This window comes from Oncorhynchus clarkii, chromosome 7, assembly GCF_045791955.1.
Source record: "Oncorhynchus clarkii lewisi isolate Uvic-CL-2024 chromosome 7, UVic_Ocla_1.0, whole genome shotgun sequence".
Taxonomy (NCBI): domain Eukaryota; kingdom Metazoa; phylum Chordata; class Actinopteri; order Salmoniformes; family Salmonidae; genus Oncorhynchus; species Oncorhynchus clarkii.
In genome coordinates this window covers 55430574-55448465 of record NC_092153.1, presented here as the reverse complement: position 1 = coordinate 55448465, position 17892 = coordinate 55430574, and positions in this window count along the sequence as shown.

Sequence of the window (17892 nt, the reverse complement as noted above, 5' to 3'; positions counted from 1 at the left end):
AGAGAAAGAGAAAGAGAGAGAAAGAGAGAGAGACAGAGAGAGAGAGAGCGGTATATAGGCACAGATGTAGGATCTTAATTTGATCACTCTTTTGTTGCTGAGAATTTTCCTGCACAACAGGAAATGCAAATGTATAGTGTATTCAACATTTAAAAAAGCTTCTAAAGTTTGTAATTTCCACTTTAAAATGTCAGACTTGTTTCTGCCGTAACAAAAAATGTATCAACCCCTATAAATTATAATACACATAATATTTCACATTTCCTGGTGCTGCAGGATTATTTTCCTGCTGTAGAAAACTGGCTCAAACTAAGATCCTACACCTGTAGACAGATCAAAGGTACATCCTAGCTGTCTCCTCAGCATTGTATTGCTCCTTAATGACAGATTGTCTGTCAGGGAATCCAGCAATCTATTTCAGTCTCCCTTTATTCTCCCATAAAGGTGTGTGTGTGTGTTCGTTCGTCTGTGTGTGTGTGTGTGTGTGTCTGTGTGTGTGTGTGTGTGTGTGTGTGTGTGTGTGTGTGTGTGTGTGTGTGTGTGTGTGTGTGTGTGTGTGTTGAAAATGGGAGTTTTATAACACCTTAAAAAATTATATAATGCTGCTATTTCCGAAAGTGCGGAACCTAAGGGTAAAGTGACACATGCTTTCTCCCATTATCCTCACCTCAGTTCCACATCTTCCAACCCAGAACCTCCCTATAACACACACACTAGCACACACTCACACACACACACACACACACACACACACACACACACACACACACACACACACACACACACACACACACACACACACGCACACACACACACACACAGTCTGTTTGGGTCTCTATGGATAACTCTCTGTCAGTCTGTCAACTTTCAGGGTCTCAAAACAAGTCAAGGCAAGTCACCAGTGTTTTCTACTTGACAAGATAACAGCTCTCTCTCCTACCATAATTTGGTACTGTGTGTCCTATATGGAAATGTTGTCTGATATCCCGTTCTTTTTTATTGAAATGTCATCTAAAGAATTGATTTAAAACAAGATCAAGGTTTAGATAGAAAACACATAATGAGGATTATAAATAATGCATTGCTTTGCTTCTCAAAGTGCCTATATTGTATGAGCTTGTTAGGAAGCCCAACCAGAGTCGGCCTACATCAGTCTCCACTTTGTTTTGCTGTTAGATGTACAGTGTTTCCTCATTGTGAGAGGAGGCTTGAGGCTGAAAAATACTCCTTAATTATCCTGATTCAGGAAAACAACAACTGACCACACACACACACACACACACACACACACACACACACACACACACACACACACACACACACACACACACACACACATGCACAAACACAGCTCTCTGTTTAATCAGTGTGACCTCATTATTGATGAGCTGGCTGGTGAAGACTGTCTCACAGTCTCTGCTGCTCTGGGATCTTATTAGATCATCACTGTGGTTAACACACCACCAACACAACACCAATGCAACAGATACTATAACGCTATGTATACATTATTTATGCTATACATTGTATACATTATTACTTTATAGCTACATGATAACTGTTTATTATTTGTATTATCAGATGTATACATTGTTGTCAGGGACCCTTGGAAATGAGATGATTCATCTTAAGGTATTTTAAACTGCACAAATGTTTACATAGGAGTGTAATAACAAAGGTACTTTTGGAGAAGTATTGGTGATCTTAGTCTCTAAGTGCCAAATTGGCAGCATCTCCAGGTGAATTAGAGATAATGATTATTGCTGCTTGTTATTAACACATAACTATAGACAACAACGCTGTGTGCCATCTGTGGAACGAGCTCTCACAGCTTCACAATACGTAACACTTCAGCATGCTGGAGACTGGCACCTGGCAACCATCTTGGCTCAATTAGAGCCGCTGAGGCATCTGTGTTTATCATCACCCATCACTCTACAGTGGGGCTTCAGTGCGGTGCAATTTAATGTGATGTGATGAGTTGCAGAGTTAATTGCACAGGGTGTGTGTGTGTGTGTGTGTGTGTGTGTGTGTGTGTGTGTGTGTGTGTGTGTGTGTGTGTGTGTGTGTGTGTGTGTGTGTGTGTGTGTGTGTGTGTGTGTGTGTGGGGGGGTTTCTCTCCTTGTTCGGGCGGTGTTCGGCGGTCGACGTCACTGGTCTTCTAGCCATCGCCGATCCATTTCTCGTGTTTCATTTGTTTTGTCTGATTGTCACACTCACCTGGTTTCAATTCCCTAATTACATGTTGTATATGTTCCCTCTGTTTCCCCCATGTCCTTGTCGGGAATTGTTCATTGTAAGTACGTGTGCCTTTTGTGACTGGTGTGAGACGGGTTTGGTGCCCATGTGTGTTTTGTGATTTTTGTAAGCCGGTAGTTATGTGACTGGTGTGAGACGGGTTTGGTGCCCATGTGTGTTTTGTGATTTTTGTAAGCCGGTAGTTATGTGACTGGTGTGAGACGGGTTTGGTGCCCATGTGTGTTTTGTGATTTTTGTATGCCGGTAGTTATGTGACTGATGTGAGACGGGTTTGGTGCCCATGTGTGTTTTGTGATTTTTGTATGCCGGTAGTTATGTGACTGGTGTGAGACGGGTTTGGTGCCCATGTGTGTTTTGTGATTTTTGTAAGCCGGTAGTTATGTGACTGGTGTGAGACGGGTTTGGTGCCCATGTGTGTTTTGTGATTTTTATAAGCCGGTAGTTATGTGACTGGTGTGAGACGGGTTTGGTGCCCATGTGTGTTTTGTGATTTTTGTATGCCGGTAGTTATGTGACTGGTGTGAGACGGGTTTGGTGCCCATGTGTGTTTTGTGATTTTTGTATGCCGGTAGTTATGTGACTGGTGTGAGACTGGTTTGGTGCCCATGTGTGTTTTGTGATTTTTGTATGCCGGTAGTTATGTGACTGGTGTGAGACGGGTTTGGTGCCCATGTGTGTTTTGTGATTTTTGTATGCCGGTAGTTATGTGACTGGTGTGAGACGGGTTTGGTGCCCATGTGTGTTTTGTGATTTTTATAAGCCAGTAGTTATGTGACTGGTGTGAGACGGGTTTGGTGCCCATGTGTGTTGTGATTTTTGTATGCCGGTAGTTATGTGACTGGTGTGAGACGGGTTTGGTGCCCATGTGTGTTTTGTGATTTTTATAAGCCGGTAGTTATGTGACTGGTGTGAGACAGATTTGGTGCCCATGTGTGTTTTGTGATTTTTGTATGCCGGTAGTTATGTGACTGGTGTGAGACGGGTTTGGTGCCCATGTGTGTTTTGTGATTTTTATAAGCCGGTAGTTATGTGACTGGTGTGAGACGGGTTTGGTGCCCATGTGTGTTTTGTGATTTTTGTATGCCGGTAGTTATGTGACTGGTGTGAGACGGGTTTGGGGCCCATGTGTGTTTTGTGATTTTTGTATGCCGGTAGTTATGTGACTGGTGTGAGACGGGTTTGGTGCCCATGTGTGTTTTTAGTGATTTTTGTAAGCCGGTAGTTATGTGACTGGTGTGAGACGGGTTTGGTGCCCATGTGTGTTTTGTGATTTTTGTATGCCGGTAGTTATGTGACTGGTGTGAGACGGGTTTGGTGCCCATGTGTGTTTTGTGATTTTTGTAAGCCGGTAGTTATGTGACTGGTGTGAGACGGGTTTGGTGCCCATGTGTGTTTTGTGATTTTTGTAAGCCGGTAGTTATGTGACTGGTGTGAGACGGGTTTGGTGCCCATGTGTGTTTTGTGATTTTTGTAAGCCGGTAGTTATGTGACTGGTGTGAGACGGGTTTGGTGCCCATGTGTGTTTTTAGTGGTTTTTGTATGCCGGTAGTTATGTGACTGGTGTGAGACGGGTTTGGTGCCCATGTGTGTTTTGTGATTTTTGTAAGCCGGTAGTTATGTGACTGGTGTGAGACGGGTTTGGTGCCCATGTGTGTTTTTAGTGATTTTTGTAAGCCGGTAGTTATGTGACTGGTGTGAGACGGGTTTGGTGCCCATGTGTGTTTTGTGATTTTTGTAAGCCGGTAGTTATGTGACTGGTGTGAGACGGGTTTGGTGCCCATGTGTGTTTTGTGATTTTTGTAAGCCGGTAGTTATGTGACTGGTGTGAGACGGGTTTGGTGCCCATGTGTGTTTTGTGATTTTTGTATGCCGGTAGTTATGTGACTGATGTGAGACGGGTTTGGTGCCCATGTGTGTTTTGTGATTTTTGTATGCCGGTAGTTATGTGACTGGTGTGAGACGGGTTTGGTGCCCATGTGTGTTTTGTGATTTTTGTAAGCCGGTAGTTATGTGACTGGTGTGAGACGGGTTTGGTGCCCATGTGTGTTTTGTGATTTTTATAAGCCGGTAGTTATGTGACTGATGTGAGACGGGTTTGGTGCCCATGTGTGTTTTGTGATTTTTGTATGCCGGTAGTTATGTGACTGGTGTGAGACGGGTTTGGTGCCCATGTGTGTTTTGTGATTTTTGTATGCCGGTAGTTATGTGACTGGTGTGAGACGGGTTTGGTGCCCATGTGTGTTTTGTGATTTTTGTATGCCGGTAGTTATGTGACTGGTGTGAGACGGGTTTGGTGCCCATGTGTGTTTTGTGATTTTTGTATGCCGGTAGTTATGTGACTGGTGTGAGACGGGTTTGGTGCCCATGTGTGTTTTGTGATTTTTATAAGCCAGTAGTTATGTGACTGGTGTGAGACGGGTTTGGTGCCCATGTGTGTTGTGATTTTTGTATGCCGGTAGTTATGTGACTGGTGTGAGACGGGTTTGGTGCCCATGTGTGTTTTGTGATTTTATAAGCCGGTAGTTATGTGACTGGTGTGAGACAGATTTGGTGCCCATGTGTGTTTTGTGATTTTTGTATGCCGGTAGTTATGTGACTGGTGTGAGACGGGTTTGGTGCCCATGTGTGTTTTGTGATTTTTATAAGCCGGTAGTTATGTGACTGGTGTGAGACGGGTTTGGTGCCCATGTGTGTTTTGTGATTTTTGTATGCCGGTAGTTATGTGACTGGTGTGAGACGGGTTTGGTGCCCATGTGTGTTTTGTGATTTTTGTAAGCCGGTAGTTATGTGACTGGTGTGAGACGGGTTTGGTGCCCATGTGTGTTTTTAGTGATTTTTGTAAGCCGGTAGTTATGTGACTGGTGTGAGACGGGTTTGGTGCCCATGTGTGTTTTGTGATTTTTGTATGCCGGTAGTTATGTGACTGGTGTGAGACGGGTTTGGTGCCCATGTGTGTTTTGTGATTTTTGTAAGCCGGTAGTTATGTGACTGGTGTGAGACGGGTTTGGTGCCCATGTGTGTTTTGTGATTTTTGTAAGCCGGTAGTTATGTGACTGGTGTGAGACGGGTTTGGTGCCCATGTGTGTTTTGTGATTTTTGTAAGCCGGTAGTTATGTGACTGGTGTGAGACGGGTTTGGTGCCCATGTGTGTTTTTAGTGGTTTTTGTATGCCGGTAGTTATGTGACTGGTGTGAGACGGGTTTGGTGCCCATGTGTGTTTTGTGATTTTTGTAAGCCGGTAGTTATGTGACTGGTGTGAGACGGGTTTGGTGCCCATGTGTGTTTTTAGTGATTTTTGTAAGCCGGTAGTTATGTGACTGGTGTGAGACGGGTTTGGTGCCCATGTGTGTTTTTAGTGATTTTTGTAAGCCGGTAGTTATGTGACTGGTGTGAGACGGGTTTGGTGCCCATGTGTGTTTTTAGTGATTTTTGTATGCCGGTAGTTATGTGACTGGTGTGAGACGGGTTTGGTGCCCATGTGTGTTTTGTGATTTTTGTAAGCCGGTAGTTATGTGACTGGTATGAGACGGGTTTGGTGCCCATGTGTGTTTTTAGTGATTTTTGTATGCCGGTAGTTATGTGACTGGTGTGAGACGGGTTTGGTGCCCATGTGTGTTTTTAGTGATTTTTGTATGCCGGTAGTTATGTGACTGGTGTGAGACGGGTTTGGTGCCCATGTGTGTTTTGTGATTTTTGTAAGCCGGTAGTTATGTGACTGGTGTGAGACGGGTTTGGTGCCCATGTGTGTTTTGTGATTTTTGTAAGCCGGTAGTTATGTGACTGGTGTGAGACGGGTTTGGTGCCCATGTGTGTTTTGTGATTTTTGTAAGCCGGTAGTTATGTGCATTAAACGGCTCTGGCCATTTACCATGTTCTGCTCTACTGCGTTTGACTTCCATGCCACCAGTTACGCACCCCTTGACAGTGTGTGTGTTATCTGTGTGTGTGTGTGTGTGTGTGTGTGTGTGTGTGAGTTCATGCACACATGTCAGAGAGAACGGCGGTATTTATCACTGTACACTCATAAGAAAAAGGGTTCTATCGCTTCATACAGTGCCTTCAGAAAGTATTCATACACCTTGAATTATCCTACATTTTGTTGTTACAGCCTGAATTCAAAATGGATTGAATATATGTTTTTTCCTCACTCATCTACACACAATACACCATCATGACAATTATTATTATTTATTTTTTTACAAATGTATTTAAAATTAGAATTTATTAAAAATATTCATGCCCTTGAGTCAATATTTTGTAGAGGCACCTTTGGCAGTGATTACAGCTGTGAGTCTTTCTGGGTAAGTCTCCAAGAGCTTTCACACCTGGATTGTGCAACATTTTCAAATGATTATTTTCTAAATTTTTCAAGCTCTATCAAATTGGTTGTTGATCATTGCTAAACAACCCTTTTCAGATCCTACCAGAGTTTTTCAAGTAGATTTAAGTCAAAACTGTAATTCGGCCACATTCACTGTCTTCTTGGCAACCAACTCAGTGTAGATGCGGCCTTGGGTTTTGGGTTATTGTCCTGCTGAAAGTTGAATTAATCTCCCTGTGTCTGTTGAAAAGCAGACTGAACCAGGTTTTCTTCTAGGATTTTGTCTGTGTTTAGCTCTATTTCCGTTTATTTTTTGTCCTGGAAAACTCCCCAATCCTTAACGATTACAAGCATACCCATAACATGATGCAGCCACCGCTATTCTTGTGAAAATAAGGAGAGTGATACCCCAAACATAACTCTTTGTATTCAGTACAAGAAGTTAATCGCTTTGCCACATTTTTTGCATTATTACTTTAGTGCCTTGTTGCAAACAGGATGCATGTTTTGGAATGTGTTTATTCTGTAGGGGCTTCCTTCTTTTCACAATGTTGTTGATCCATCCTCAGTTTTCTTCTATCACAGCCATTAAACGCTGTACCTGTTTTAAAGTCACCATTTCTCTCATGGTGAAATCCCTGAGCGGTTTCCTTCCTCTTCGACAACTGAGGAAGGACGCCTGTCTCTTTGTAGTGACTGGTGTAATTACCAAAGTGTAATTAATAACATAACCATACTCAAAGGGATATTCAATGCCTGCTTTTTTTTTACCTCCCTGGTCTTTGTGGTTGAACCTGTGTTTGAAATTCACTGCTCTACTGAGGGAAATACAGTACATCATTGTATATGTGGGGTACAGAGATGAGATAGTCATTCAAAAATCATGTTAAACACTACTATTGCACACAGAGTGCGTCCATGCAACTTATTATGTGACTTGTTAAGCAAATGTTTACTCCTGAACCCATTTAGGATTGCCAAAACAAGGATGGTTGAATACTTACTGACCCTAAAAGTTCTATATAGAACGCTTGTGCAGGGTTATTTGATTAGAACCCTAGGGGTTCTCCTTGACTGAACCAAATGTTGAACCCCTAAGGTTTTTCTTCACTGAACCAACATTGGATCCATATAGAACCCTCTATGATGTAATGTATTAATTATGCCTACTACTAATAAAGAGTAATATCTCTAGCAAAGAACATAAAAAAATTATATAAAAAAATTATACCGGCACAGTTTCAAGATTTTATTGTCATTACAGTCACACAAACACAAACATAGTAATGCAAACATAGAGTAGATAACTTACTTTCTTGTGTTCTTATTATTTATATTTCTTGTGTGTGTGTGTGTGTGTGTGTGTGTGTGTGCGCGTGCGCCGCGTGGGGGGGGGGGGTTGTTGGGCTAATCCACTTTGACTGGTTTGTTGGGTTGTTGGTTGCTAATTGGATGCTTGCAGCACCTTTTTTTTGCGCTAGAGATGAAGAGTAGAACTTACAGTTACATGTATGAGCATGGGAAGTGTAGATACAGTATAAACTCGGTTCCCATAGCTCAGTTGGTAGAATGGTGTTTAAACCTACAAAGTGGTAGTTTTAATCCCTCTTGGGCCACATATACTGAATATATGTTTTAGAGTTGCGATGATTATTCTAAATCCCTGGTGTCTGACTGTCTCTGTGGGAGGCTCTGTGAGCAATAGTCTGTTCTGTAATTCCCCTCTAGTCCCTACAGGCTTTCTTTTGGCATGCTATATAAAAACATGTTATATATAAAAGCTCTCTCCATCATTTTATCTTTTATTCTCAAACATTCATGTTTCTTAACGTAGAACTTTGATGAGATGCTTCAGTTTACTCATAGCGATGTCTATTTGGGAGAATCCACTGGTTTTGTAATCAGTTTTAAAGCTAGAATCCTTATTTGAAACAATAATAAAGCCTGCCCCCATGTTTCGCTAAAAAGCTAAGGGATGGGGCTGGAGAAATATAACCACTCAATCAAAATCATAGACAGAACTATGGATGCAAGCACTGACCATCCATGATATCAAATGTAGCCTAGGCTATACAGTGTTCACATTTACAATGTTGACAAAAATTGGAGTAAAACAAGCTTACATTGCAACCATCGATTGCCAGCAGATTATCACCATCAATAAGTGCTAAATTCTCCTGCAAAGCAAGATTGGGCTCATTTTGAATTTAAGGCAGTCAATTCAGAAAGTAAACTAAAATTATAATTCAATAATAGAAAAAGTGCATTTATTTTCAATGACTTCTCATTAAACTGAAAAGAAGAAGCTATTTATTCAAAGGTTACATTTCTGAATTGTATATTCAGATCACTTAGTGAATTGACTGCCTTCAATGTGAATCGACTGCCTTCAATTCGAATTGAGCCCAACCCTGCTCCACAACTGATCTCAATTGCATCCACTATTGGTCACCTCATTACCACTCCCGAAACGCTGATGTTTGTGTTACCTTAGTCCTGCTTGCTACCAAAGTCTTTCAAGATATGTTCACCCTCTGGTAGGTATTATCATCGGTACAGCATAGTCCTACTTTTTGAGCAGACTAAAGGTGATTAATCTACTTGACAATCATTCCGTACAACTGAAATACAGTATTTCCTTGTTTACCACGGCAAATCTACTGTGGTAATTTAACCGACACATTGTATTAATGGAAAACTAACGCTGCGGTACAGTAGCCTGCTCTTATTATTTCATTTGTTTCCAATTGATATAATTAAATACAACTGTCTTTAAAATAAAATGGTCTGGTACAATCATTTCTTGTCAAGATCGGGGGTAATATATCCCAGGACTAAATCAAGTCAATCGTGATTGATTTATATAATCTATATTTTGTTTAATGAAATGTCAATGTAGGCTAATAAAGTTATTTCAAATTACATATATTATTTTGCCATTTAAGGTGAAATGTTTGAATGAAATATAGGCCTACTACTACTTCCACACTGAGTGGACAAAATATTAAGAACACCTGCTATTTCCATGACACAGACTGACCAGGTGAATCCAAGTGAAAGATTTGATCCCTTATTGATGTCTCTCGTTAAATCCACTTAAATCGGTGTAGATGAAGGGGAGGTTAAAGAATCGTTTTTAAGCCTTGAAATAATTGAGACATAGATTGTGTTTGTGTGCCATTCAGAGGGTGAAAGGACAAGACAAAAGGTTTGTGCCTTTGAACAGGGTATCATAGTAGGTGCCAGGCACACCGGTTTGTGTCAAGAACTGCAATGCTACTGCGTTTTTCAAGCTCAATAGTTTCCCGTGTGTATCAAGAATGATCCACCACCCGAAGGACATTCAGCCAACTTGACCAGTGGTGGAAAAAGTACCCAATAGTCATACTTCAGTAAAAGTAAAGATACCTTAATAGAAAATGACTCAAGTAAAAGTGGAAGTCACCCAGTAAAATACTACTTGAGTAAAAGTCCAAGTATTTGGTTTTAAATATACTTATGTATCAAAAGTAAATTCCTAAAATATTTGTTAAAATGTATAATTTCAAATTCCTTATATTAAAGCAAACCAGACGGCAACATTTTGATGTATCTTTAAAAATGTGTATTTAATAAAAATTATTTAAGGCACACTCCAACAATCAGACATCATTTACAAATGAAGCGTGTTCAGTGTGTCCGCCAGATCAGAGGCAGGATGGATGACCATGGATGTTCTCTTGATAAGTGCGTGAATTGGACCATTTTCCTGTCCTGCTAAGCGTTCAAAATGTAACAAGTACTTTTGGGTGTCAGGGAAAATGTACATTATTGCCTCCTGAGTGACGTATTGGTCTAAGGCACTGCATCGCACTGCTAGAGGCATCACTACTGGCCTGGGTTTGATTTCAGGCTGTTTCACAACTGTCTGTGATCAGGAGTCCCATAGGGCGGCGCACAATTTGCCCAGCGTGGTCTGGGTTATAGGAAGGTTCGGCTGGGGGGGCTTTACTTGGCTCATTGTGCACTAGCGCCTCCTTATGGCGGGCCGGGCACCTACAGGCTGACCTCGGTTGTCAGTTGAACGGTGTTTCCTCCGACACATTGGTGTGGCTGGTTTCTGGGTTAAGCGGGCGGATGTTAAGATGCGTGGTTTGGCAGGTCATGTTTCGGAGGATGCATGACTTGACCTTCGACTCCCGAACCCGTTTAGAGTTGTAGTGATGGGACAAGATCGAAATAGGGGTAAAATACAATATATATATATTTTTTTTAAGTACATTATTTTCATTAGGAATGTATTCAAGTAACCGTAAAAGTTGTAAAAAAAAATGTGAATAGTCAATTAGGGCACAGGTAACCCAAAAAAAACACTTAAGTAGTACTTGAAAGTATTTTTACTTAAGTACTTTACACCACTGAACTTGACACAACTGTGGGAAGTATTGGAGTCAACATGGAGTCAACAAGAAAAGCAGCGTTACTCTCGGATCAGCTTTTTCCATTAAAATCTTACCTTAACAATAGAATGATTCCACAATAATGGATCAGCTTCTAGAGAGATATTATCACCTATGGCTGCAAATGGAGCGGGGCAGCAGGGTAGCCTAGTGGTTAGAGCATTGGACTAGTAACTGGAAGGTTGCAAGTTCAAACCCCCAAGCTGACAAGGTACAAATCTGTCGTTCTGCCCCTGAACATGCAGTTAACAGTGGTTCCTAGGCCGTCATTGAAAATAAGAATTTGTTCTTAACTGACTTGCCTAGTAAAATAAAAATATTGAGGCAGCTTATTCCAATGCTTATAAGCATTGTCTATTTTTGACTAGTAAACTGACTTCATCTCCCGCCATCTTGTATTTGGGCACACAGAAACAACTCTACAGTTCAATTAATTAAGGCATTACTTTCGACTTGGTTAAGTTAAGGTTTGGGATAGGGTTAAAACAGAAACAACTCTAGGATCATGTCCAGGCATTAATTCTGATTGGTTAAACTATGGATTAAGGTTCGGGATAGGGTCAATTAAATGCAGGCATTCATTTTGATTGGTTAAATTAAGGATTAAGGTTTGGGATGAGATGAAAACATGAAAACAACTCTGTGGTTAAGTTTAACGATTAATTGTCACTTCATTGGCCTTGTCACTTCATTGTGGATGAATGGTGCAGTGGTCTAAGCAGTAACTCATGGTCTATATACTAGGGTTCAATCCCAGCTATGGGCTATATTTTCTTGTTTTTGCCCCTGGTCGATGGTTTTGACAGTGGCTCCTGATGTCCTGGGGACCTGCAAAAATGGAAACATTTTGACTTGAATCTACAGTTATCTCTCTGAAAAATTCACATCATTGTGCACGCATCATGAAATATATTGAGGCCAAATATTAAAGACAGGATGAAATTAACAAAATACAACTCAAATGATTGAACATGAAATTGATATCCTATACTGTAGTATTTATCTTTTAACGCAGTCATCTCGGTTTTCATTTAATATTTTTATCATTCACTTGTTTGTAACAATTGCAAATACATAGGCAACTTTATATTTGTGGTCAACTTCATTCTTAAGTTATCCGCAATCACAGATAAACATGATTCTAAGATTCAAAAGACGCACTTAGCTGTTCTACGAGTGGTCTGAGACATTGAGTAAATAACAAGCGTTTTCAAGTGCAACTTTAGCAACTATGGATTTGGGAAACAGCTCTGAGATGTAACAACGCTGCTTTGCAGGTTCTAAAGATGAACGCAGCCTTGTGCTGCTTTTGAGAAACTGGGCCCTGCTGATTATTCTTGTTGGTTTTTGTTTGCAAGCACATTCGCTTTAACACACAGGTGCATGTAATCTCCCGTTAGTGGTGTTTTAAGAAATCCAGTGTTAATGCGTAGCACAGCGCTACATTCTGCCTGTTGTTTGCAATGCACCCTTTAGGTTCTGATGGGGTACGACAGTTGAACTAAGCTCATGAGGCGTTTATTGTCACAGATCCCTCCAGAACTTTCATTACGCACACCTGTCCTCTATTCCCACTGATTAGTACTTGTATAAGTGTGCCCTTTGGTTCCCATTGGGCTTTCGATTTTTGTTACAATGTCCGTTGATGCGTGTGAGTACCTGCGCTGTGTGTTTTGGCTTTCATGCCATTGTGGATTGCATCTCCTCCCGTGGGTTAATTGGGCGCTTGTGTTATTTATTTGAGGTACTCCTCACTCTTTTGTCTTGGGTTTCTACCCTGTGTTTTGTATAGTGTTTGTTTGGTCTTCGTCCCCTTGCCTTTACACAGCATGCTGTAATTTGGGTAAGAAATAAAATAATAACTAATACGCATTCCTGCAGCTGTCTCCCAAATCGTTCATGCCAGCATGACAGAATAATTGACCATTAAGGGAGACAGCGGGAATGGCCCGTCTGACGTCGCCACAATGGGTCCATCTGACAACACAACTTCAGCAACTGGTCCATCCGACACCGCCGCAACTTTGGCAGCTGCATCGGGTCCAGATCGACTCGCACTGCATTCCTGTGATGGCGTTCCTGTGATGGCGTTCCTGTGATTTGGGTGAAATAAAGACCCATATTACACATTCCTGCGCCTGTCTCCTGACTAATTTATGCCCGTGTGATATTTATAAGTTATATTATTCAAGAATCAATGGGTATATACCATTAATTTATAAGTCCAAAAATGATGTAACAACTAAGGATTATAGCTTTAATGACACACACATAACAGAGTTTTAAGTGACACACGCATGTGCACACACACAGACTCTGGTGTAATTGCAACACTCACTATTATAGCAAAGCTGTAGTAGTGAAGCTATTTTCAGAATAACCTTGGGTTTCTGATACACCATTGCCAGTGTGTGAGTTCACTTTCTCTCTAACAGCGGAGGCTGGTGTGATCTATAGGAGGATGAGCTCATTGTGATGGCTGGAATGGTATAAAAGGAACGGAGTCAAACGTGGTTTCCATATGTTTGATGCATTTGATACCATTCCTTTCATTCCATTCTAGCCATTACAATGAACCCATACTCCTATAGCTCCTTCCACCAGCCTCCACTGCTCTATAACAAATCTGAAATGGGAGAAGAAATTCCCTGAACAATGCTACCTGGAAGGGAAGAGGTTACACACACACATACACATGTACGTACCCTGCGGGGAGGCTGGGCTGGTGGGATGCCAGTGCAGTGTTGATCTCTCCATTCCTCTCCTCTCTCTCTGTTTTATGATATTTCATTCTAACACCTAACCTCAGCATGAACCTGCAGAGAACCTCAGATTTGACAGCTCACACTCCCTCTGTTCACACACACACGCACAGATAGACATACACACATTCACACAGACACACAAAGACACACCACTCATACACACATACACCCACCTCTTATCTAACTTGCATACACACTAACACACGAATGTAACACAACACACACTTATCACAGGAGAGTTTGAGAGGGGACACAGCAGGCCTGTGAAAGCAGGAAGGAAGAGGAGGGAAAGGAGGATAAAAAAATCTGTCACTGTGACCCTTGATTGTGACGTGTGAGAGTGCAGACATAAAGCCGTTGTCTCTCCGTCTCTCCATCATTCCATCACTCTCTCCACCTCTTCTTGAGGATGATTCGTGCTGGTTTTGAGATGAAGGGGCTCTATGTGTGTACGTTTGTGTGTCTGTCATGAGGCTTGATCAGCAGCATGGAGGCTTGTTCCCACACTTATTTTTATCCCCAGATGAGATAGAAGAGGGGGTAGAGGGTTTGGAGGGGGAATTTGACATAAGCACTATAATGAGCGAACGGTCTATCTGGATTGGAAGTGATGCTCAGTGTTATTTAAAGAATAAAGTTCTCTCATAGAAAGGTTCAGGAGGTTTTGGTGTTCAGTAATTGATGCGCCACCCTTTCTCCAACTAGTGTACCTCAGTGGTGGTTGATGCCAGTACCTGTACTCTCTCTCTCTCTCTCTCTCTCTCTCTCTCTCTTGCACTCTCGCTCTCTCTTGCACTCTCTCTCTCTCTCTCTCTCTCCCCTTTATCTCTCTCTCTCCTACTCACTCTCTCTCTTTGTGCTTCTCGCTTCTCTTTCCCACTCTCTCTCTCCATCTCCCTCTCTCTTTCTCCATTCTCAGTGGTGTCGTGTGTTTATTTATTTGTATTTATTTTATTTCATCTTTATTTAACCAGGTAGGCCAGTTGAGAACAAGTTCTCATTTACAACTGTGACCTGGCCAAGGTAAAGCAAAGCAATGCGACAAAAACAACAACACAGAGTTACACATGGGATAAACAAACGTACAGTCAATAACACAATAAAACAAATTATATACAGTGTGTGCAAATGTAGTAAGATTAGAGAGGTAAGGCAATAAATAGGCCATAGTGGCAAAATAATTACAATTTAACAATTAAACTCTGGAGTGATAGATGTGCAGATGATGATGATGTGCAAGTAGAGATACTGGGGTGCAAAATAGCAAAAAAAATAACAATATGGGGATAAGGTAGTTGGGTGGGCTATTTACAGATGGGCTGTGTACAGATGCAGTGATCGGTAAGCTGCTCTGACAGCTGATGCTTATAGTTAGTGAGGGAGATATGTCTCCAGCTTCAGTGATTTTTGCAATTGTTCCAGTCATTGGCAGCAGAGAACTGGAAGGAAAGGCGGCCAAAGGGGGTGTTGGCATTGGGGATGACCAGTGAAATATACCTGCTGGAGAGCATGCGGGTGGGTGTTACTATGGTGACCAGTGAGCTGAGATAAGGCGGGGCTTTACCTAGCAAAGACTATAGATAACCTGGAGCCAGTGGGTTTGGCGACGAATATGTGGCGAGGGCCAGCCAACGAGAGCATACAGGTCGCAGTGGTGGGTGGTGTATGGGGCGTTAGTGACAAAACGTATGGCACTGTGATAGACTACATCCAATTTGCTGAGTAGAGTGTTGGAGGCTATTGTGTAAATGACATCGCCGAAGTCAAGGATCGGTAGGATAGTCAGTTTTACGAGTGTATGTTTGGCAACATGAGTGAAGGAGGCTTTGTTGTAAAAAAGGAAGCCAATTCTAGATTTAATTTTGGATTGGAGATGCTTAATGTGAGTCTGGAAGGAGAGTTTACAATCTAACCAGACACCTAGGTATTTGTAGTTGTCCACAAGTCAGAAACGTCCAGAGTAGTGATGCTAGTCGGGCGGTCGGGCGGGTGCGGGCAGCAGTCGGTTGAAGAGCATGCATTTTGTTTTACTTGCATTTACGAGCAGTTGGAGGCCACGGAAGGAGTGTTGCATGGCATTAAAGCTCGTCTGGAGGTTTGATAACACAGTGTCCAAAGAGGGGCCAGATGTATACAGAATGGTGTAGTCTGCGTAGAGGTGGATCAGAGAATCACCAGCAGCAAGAGCGACATAATTGATATCAAATCAAATCAAATGTATTTATATAGCTCTTCGTACATCAGCTGATATCTCAAAGTGCTGTACAGAAACCCAGCCTAAAACCCCAAACAGCAAGCAATGCAGGTGTAGAAGCACGGTGGCTAGGAAAAACTCCCTAGACAGGCCAAAACCTAGGAAGAAACCTAGAGAGGAACCAGGCTATGTGGGGTGGCCAGTCCTCTTCTGGCTGTGCCGGGTGGAGATTATAACAGAACATGGCCAAGATGTTCAAATGTTCATAAATGACCAGCATGGTCAAATAATAATAATCACAGGCAGAACAGTTGAAACTGGAGGTGGACTGGGGACAGCAAGGAGTCATCATGTCAGGTAGTCCTGAGGCATGGTCCTAGGGCTCAGGTCCTCCGAGAGAGAGAAAGAAAGAGAGAAAGAGAGAATTAGAGAGAGCATACATAAATTCACACAGGACACTGGATAGGACAGGAGAAGTACTCCAGATATAACAGACTGACCCTAGCCCCCCGACACATAAACTACTGCAGGCAGCATAAATACTGGAGGCTGAGACAGGAGGGGTCAGGAGACACTGTGGCCCCATCCGAGGACACCCCCGGACAGGGCCAAACAGGAAGGATATAACCCCACCCACTTTGCCAAAGCACATCCCCCACACCACTAGAGGGATATCTTCAACCACCAACTTACCATCCTGAGACAATGCCGAGTATATCCCACAAAGATCTCCGCCACGGCACAAACCAAGGGGGGGGGGGGGGGGGGGGGGGCGCCAACCCAGACAGGAAGATCCCATCAGTGACCCAACCCACTCAAGTGACGCACCCCTCCTAGGGACGGTATGAAAGAGCCCTAGTAAGCCAGTGCAGTCTCAGTGCTATGATGGGGTCTAAAACCAGACTGAAGCATTTCGTATACATTGTTTGTCTTCAGGAAGGCAGTGAGTTGCAACAGCCTTTTCTAAGAATTTTGAGAGGAATGGAAGATTCGATATAGGCCGATAGTTTTTTTATTTTCTGGGTCAAGGTTTGGCTTTTTCAAGAGAGGCTTTATTACTGCCACTTTTAGTGAGTTTAGTAGATAGTTTGGTAGTTTGGATAGAGAGACGTTTATTATGTTCAACATAGGAGGGCCAAGCACAGGAAGCAGCTCTTTCAGTAGTTTAGTTGGAATAGGGTCCAGTATTTAGCTTGAAGGTTTAGAGGCCAAGATTATTTTCATCATTGTGTCAAGAGATATAGTACTAAAACACTTGAGTGTCTCTCTTGATCCTAGGTCCTGGCAGAGTTGTGCAGACTCAGGACAGCTGAGCTTTGAAGGAATACGCAGATTTAAAGAGGAGTCCGTAATTTGCTTTCTAATAATCATGATCTTTTCCTCAAAGAAGTTCATGAATTTATTACTGCTGAAGTGAAAGCCATCCTCTCTTGGGGAATGCTGCTTTTTAGTTAGCTTTGCGATAGTATCAAAAAGGAATTTCGTATTGTTCTTATTTTCCTCAATTAAGTTGGAAAAATAGGATGATCGAGCAGCAGTAAGGGCTCTTCGATACTGCACGGTACTGTCTTTCCAAGCTAGTCGGAAGACTTCCAGTTTGGTGTGGCGCCATTTCCGTTCCAATTTTCTGGAAACTTGCTTCAGAGCTCGGGTATTTTCTGTATACTAGGGAGCTAGTTTCTTATGAGAAATGTTTTTAGTTTTTAGGGGTGCAACTGCATCTAGGGTATTGCGCAAGGTTAAATTGAGTTCCTCAGTTAGGTGGTTAACTGATTTTTGTCCTCTGGCATCCTTGGGTAGACAGAGGGAGTCTGGAAGGACATCAAGGAATCTTTGTGTTGTCTGTGAATTTATAGCATGATTTTTGATGTTCCTTGGTTGGGGTCTGAGTAGATTATTATTTGTTGCAATTGC